Genomic DNA, 6000 nt, shown 5'->3' with positions numbered 1-6000 from the left:
ATTTTTTTTCCTTTTTTTTTTAAATTTCTGTGTTTCAAATATATTGTCACCCCCCCTCTGGCCTACAACATTTCTGCTAAAAAAAGAACTAATAGCCTTATGCAGTTTCCCTTTTTATGCAACTATTTTCATTTCTTTCACTGCTTTTAAAATTCTCTCTTTATCCATTACTCTTTGTCATTCAAGCTGTTATGCATCCTGGTGTGGACCTCCTTTGGTTGATTTTTTGTGGGTCTCTCTGCTTCCTCAATCAAGGTTTCTGTTTCACTTCCCAGATTTGAGCAGTTTTCAGCTGTTATTTCTTCAAATAAATATTCTGCCCCTTTTTCTCCTCCTTCTTCTGAGATCCCTACAGTGCACCTATTATTATGCTTGATGAGGTTGCAGAATTTCCTTTGCCTATTTTCATTTATTATTATTATTTTTTCTTTCTCCTCTTTAGGTTGGTTGATTTCCCTAAGCCTGTCCTCCATTTCATTTATCTGTTCTTCTGCTTCTTCTAATGTCTTCTTTATTCCATCTAGTGTACCTTATTTTCACTTATTGAGTTTTCCGTCTCTGATTAGCTCTTTTTTATGTTTGCCATGTCTTTGTCGAGGGTCTCATTTTTTCTTTTCTTTTTTTTTAATTTTTTTTTATTTATTTATGATAGTCACAGAGAGAGAGAGAGAGAGGCAGAGACATAGGCAGAGGGAGAAGCAGACTCCATGCACCGGGAGCCCGATGTGGGATTCGATCCTGGGTCTCCAGGATCGTGCCCTGGGCCAAAGGCAGGCGCCAAACCGCTGCGCCACCCAGGGATCCCTGTCGAGGGTCTCATTGAGGTCTTCCATTCTTTTCTCAAGTCCAGTGAGTATCTCTGAACATTAGTTCAAATTTTCTATCAGGAATATTACTTAACTCCATTTTGTTTCACTCTCTTGCTGTGACTTTGCTGTGATCTTTCATTTGGGAGTGTATTCCTCTGTCTCCTTATCTTGTCTAACTCTCTGTGTCTGGGAGTGTATTCCTCTGTCTCCTTATCTTGTCTAACTCTCTGTGTCTGTTTTTATGCAAAGTCAGCTATGTCTCCTGCTCTTAAAAATCATAACCCTTTGAAAAAGAGGTCCTGTATGCATGCAATGTCCCCTGTTCACCAGGACTCAGCACTTTAAGGGTGTTTCCTGTGTGTGTTGTGTGCACGCTATGGTTGTGGATGAATTGCTTTTGCCTTCAGTCCAGTTGTCTGCAATGGATCTCTTTGTCTGTTGCAGGCAAAGTTTGGTCCCTCTGTTGCTAGTGGACCAGTCTGGGTCTAGTTTGCTAGAAATGCAGTAGCAAGAAATAGCACTATGCTTTCCCTATGTTGTCCCCTGAGGTCTTTTTTACTTTGGTAGGTTGGGCCCGAAGTCAAAACCAGCATCTGCCAGGAGCCCACTACTGAGCCTACAGTTGAACTCGTATGTATAGTTATTGCCCCTTCTCCCTGGGGCAGAAATCATTTGGGAGTGGTACTGGTGTCTGTTGGGGCTGCTTGCACACTGGCCTGTAGTACCACTTTGGAAGGGCTCTGATCAAGGGCATTTGGTGGGGCGGGGGGGGGGGGCGGACTCACAGGATAATGTGGGGCAGGACAAATGTTGCCAGCAAGGTTAGCATTGGTCCACTATGGAGTGGACCTGTACCCACCTTGGAAAACCCTATGCCACCAGGTAGGATTTGGCAGGTTGGCAGAAGCACTCAGGGGCTGGGTGTAGTGTTAGCAAGCTAGAGAGTGTTGCAGGTATTCTGACTCCCACAGATGTCCTATATCTAGGCTGAGGGGTAAGTGAGGAAAATGGCACCTTCCAGCTAATTTTTTCTTGAATTCTCCCAATGATCCCTGCCAGTACTTGCTTTGACATTAGTAAATAAATCTCCCTCTTGTATACCCATGGCATTTTTCAAGCCATGACATCTCTGCTATATCTCAGCAGAGATGTTTATTGTGTTGTCTGCTTAAGAGCATGTCTAGGGCCTCGTCCTCTAGGCTCTTCCAGTACTATGCCTGATCTTAAAGTTCTAGATCTTAAGCCCCACTGATTTTAGGCCTTTCTGGTTTTCAAAACTCCCAATGTTATGGGAGTTGTCTTCATTATATAGTTACCCCATGCCTGGGATGCCTTGATAAGGGTGTTTGGTCCTCTCTCCATGCCACTACACCCCTCCCTCCCATGGACAGCCCCAAGGGTCCATTTGGCTCTTAACTGCATTTCCACCCTTCCTACCCTCTTCAGTATGGCCTCTCTTCTATGTTTAGCTGTGGAGGTTCTGTTTTACCAGTCTTTGGGTCATTTTCTGGGTTATTTACATTGATGTGGGTTTTTATCTAGTGGTATCCATGGGGCAAGGTAAGCTTAGAAACATTCCTATGCCACCTTAATCCTTAACCTCAATCTTCCCCAGAAGTCCTTAAAAGTTTTATATACATTAAGTATACATTGTTAAACTCATCTATACTATAATGAATCATAATAATTGTGTTATATTATCAGACCTTTTTTTATCATCAACACTGGATTTGAAAAACATAAAATAAGGGTAAAATATAAACCCTAATCCATACAGTACATTATCTTAGAACAATTAAACTACTTGTATGTTTATTCCAACATGATAATTTTTATAATCCAGATGCTTTTTGTGCTATAGTTATATGTTCCATGGGCAAATAATTTGATCTGAGAACAATTCAAGCAGTTTAACTATTGAACTTTGTGATCCATTAAGAAAAATATATATTTTTTTTAGACAAGAGGGACAGGCATCACCATAATGGCCAAATAAGATATACCTAGCATGTATCTTCCCCTTAACAACAATTTGGCAGCCATCTGTAGAAAAATGTGCTTTAGTGGAAGCTTTGGGATCCAGATAGAAGAATATGAAATGCTGGTGTAGTCTAAGACCAAGGAGAGTCATTCTGAACAAAGAGTGTGAAACCAGACAGCTGACTCATAGACTGGTCCAGCTACAGAAAAGAAATAGCTCTGTTCTCCCTGAGAACTCCACTGCAGCTCATTTGGATTTCAGTCTTTTTTTTTTTTTAAGATTTTGTATTTATTTATGATAGAGAGAGAGAGAGAAAGAAGGGCAGAGACACAGGCAGAGGGAGAAGCAGGCTCCATGCCGGGAGCCACTAGCATTGGTCCACTATGGAGCAGACCTGTACCCACTTGGGAAAACCCTTGATTTTCGAGGTGTGACCGAGGTGTGACTCAATCCCAGGTCTCCAGGATCAAGCCCTAGGTGGAAGGCAGCGCTAAACCGCTGAGCCACCCGGGCTGCCCTGGATTTCAGTCTTCCACTGACACCATACACCAAGGGACCAGGGAGGAGTCACTCCTACCTACACATCAGGTAATGGACATATGGTCCTTAGTACTGGCTGTGGTCTCTGAAATGTCTGCCAAAACTGGCTTTAGCCTCTCTTGACCATGGTTTGGAAGTTCCTGGAGGTAGGCCCCCAAATTCGATAAGACTTTAAGTTCTGAAAGGACCCTATCACTAGGTTCCAGCCTGTTCCAGCCACAGTCCACAGTCTTGGTGGCACAGGAACCCCACAGAAGACATGCCTATTTGTGCCCTTGGAGATCTTCAAGAGGCCCTAACTAGGTAGCCCCCTTCTCAGCCAGAGTACCATCGGTAGCCTGTTGGCACAGGAAGCAGGCAAGAGAATCTCCTATCTATATCCCTGGAGGTTTTGAAAAGTTGCTCCATGTGGCTTCAGCTTCTTCATAGCCATAGTCTGCCTGAGGGTCTTGGGCCCCACCAAGAGGTACTTCCAACTGCAGCCCCAAAGATCCTGAAGAGTACTACACTCAGCTCCAACTCTATCCTGGACACAAGCCCCCAGCAGACCCGTTAGCCCTAGGACCCATTTGGAAATAAAGATATTTCCATATGATCTGCCCTCATACAGATCCTGAAAGGGCCCTATACACCAGCCACTTCATGCCATGGTCAGGGAACAATCCAGCTCTCCCATGGACCTGGAAGGAGACACACCCGGGTGTCTATGCCTCAAGAATTATGTCTGTAGATTTCACACTTGACCGTAGAACCTGAAACATTCCTGGGACTTGGTTCCAATTCTTCTCAGTTGTGGTCCAGCGCCATTACTGCCCATCCAGTGACTGGGCTGTGAACCTGGTAAGAATCACACCCTCTTCACCTCTGGTAATAGGCTCACTGTCTGAGGACCTGAAAACCCCAGTGCCACTCTATTGAATAAGTTAATGGGAGCAGTTCCATCTACCCAATGACCAGATAGGATTCATGCCTGCCTGAGTCCCTCATAACCCCCACCAACTGCAGACCTCACTACAGACCAATCTGTAGCCACATCATATTTTCTGATCCAGCCTGTGATTCTAAAGATAACCCCATTCACCCAGGGAACAGACAGGAGGTCATTATCTACTGAAACGGTCTATAAAGACTGAAAGAATAGAGTACAACCATATAGGGTTACCTAATATCTTATAGGGGAGTCTAGATTACATGGGGGAAAATATAGGTTTTTTTTCAATAAATCGTTTGGAAAAATTGGATATTCACATTCAAAAGAATGAAATTGAATTCCTATCTTGCACCACCTACATAAATTAACTTGAAATGGATTAAAGACTTAAATGTAAAACCTGTAACCATAAACCATTCAGAAGAAAACAGGAGAAAAGCTCCTTGACACTGGTGCTGGCAATGATGTTTTTGGGTATGACACCAAAAGCACAAAAAGCAAAAAAGTAAAAATAAGAAGATGGGACTACATCACACTAAAAACCTTCACAGCAGAAGAAAACCATCAAAAGAATGAGGAGAGACAATCTGTAGAATGAGAGGCTCCTAAGGGAATTAAGGTAAGTGAAATAAATCAGGCAGGGGAAGACAAAATACGGTATGATCTCATTTATATGTGGAATCTAAAAAAAAAAAAAGTCTAATTTCTAGAAACAGAGACTAGAATAGTAGATTTCAGGGGTTGGTGAGTGAGGAAAATAGGGTGATATCGGTCAAAGGGTACAAACTTCCAGTGTACAAACTTCCAGTTATAAAATGAAGACTGGAATCTAATATTCAGCATTATGATTATAGTTAATAATACTGTATTATATGATGGAAAGTTGCTAAAGAGAATGGATTCTTACCACATAAACACATAAATTACAATTTTGTGGACTAATTGATGTAGTAACTAACCTTATTGTGGTAACCATTTCTAATATATACTTGTATCAAACCATCACGTTGAATACCTTAAACTTAATGATATATATCAATTATATTTTGATAAAGCTTGGAAAAATAAGAATACATCATTTTATTGTCTATCTATAAAGAAATATGCACTGAATAATTTTGTCCAAAAATTGATATTAAAATTGCTTTTTAAATGATAAGATTTGATGACTGATAAAATCTTAACATGTGAACTGAAGGATGGGATTAAGGATATTTGACAAATATATTCCTAGCACTAACATCTAACTCACAGGTATGGAAAATTCTGATTTGTTTATAATTCTGGATTTTGAAATGATGGAAAATTACTTTGTGTGAATAATTATCAACCTTTGCAAAAGCATCTTTTAACTGTATTGCATCAATTTTAAAAGTTATTCTGAGTTGTAAAACTTGAAATATTATCATATTTTAAACATAATTTTAAAATATGGATGTTGCTTATTGACATTAGAAATTCATTTTATTAGGAATAGTTCAAAGTGGAGTTAAATACATTTGCATTTGCATGTATCCTAAATTAAATAAAATAGCTGTGGTATGGGAGCATAGATATTTCTCTTCTTGAATCTTTTTTCCAAAATCTTTTATTGATTGGATACATGCATCCATGGAAATGTTAGTTAATGTTTGCATCATATTATGTAATTTTTGCTCAAATGCAGTAAGATTTCAGTATTGTGTAAATTCTCTAAGCCTCTGGAATAATGTAAGAGACTGTAATGCCTCATTCAACAT

At 40.3% G+C, this 6000-nt stretch overlaps 1 long non-coding RNA gene across 1 annotated transcript in view; it reads left to right on the top strand.

Annotated features, from left to right (window-relative positions):
- Positions 1-1376: 1376 nt before the first annotated feature.
- LOC119874675 overlaps positions 1377-6000 on the top strand; it is a 41311-nt gene continuing 36687 nt past the window's right edge. The window contains exon 1 of the long non-coding RNA XR_005371664.1: positions 1377-1439. This is a non-coding gene — a long non-coding RNA (uncharacterized LOC119874675). The remainder of the gene's footprint in view (positions 1440-6000) is intronic.

The sequence above is a fragment of the Canis lupus genome, chromosome 16 (genome assembly GCF_011100685.1).
Source record: "Canis lupus familiaris isolate Mischka breed German Shepherd chromosome 16, alternate assembly UU_Cfam_GSD_1.0, whole genome shotgun sequence".
Lineage (NCBI taxonomy): Eukaryota > Metazoa > Chordata > Mammalia > Carnivora > Canidae > Canis > Canis lupus.
The sequence above is the reverse complement of the archived record's forward strand: the minus strand, read 5'-3'. Positions and strand labels throughout refer to the sequence as shown.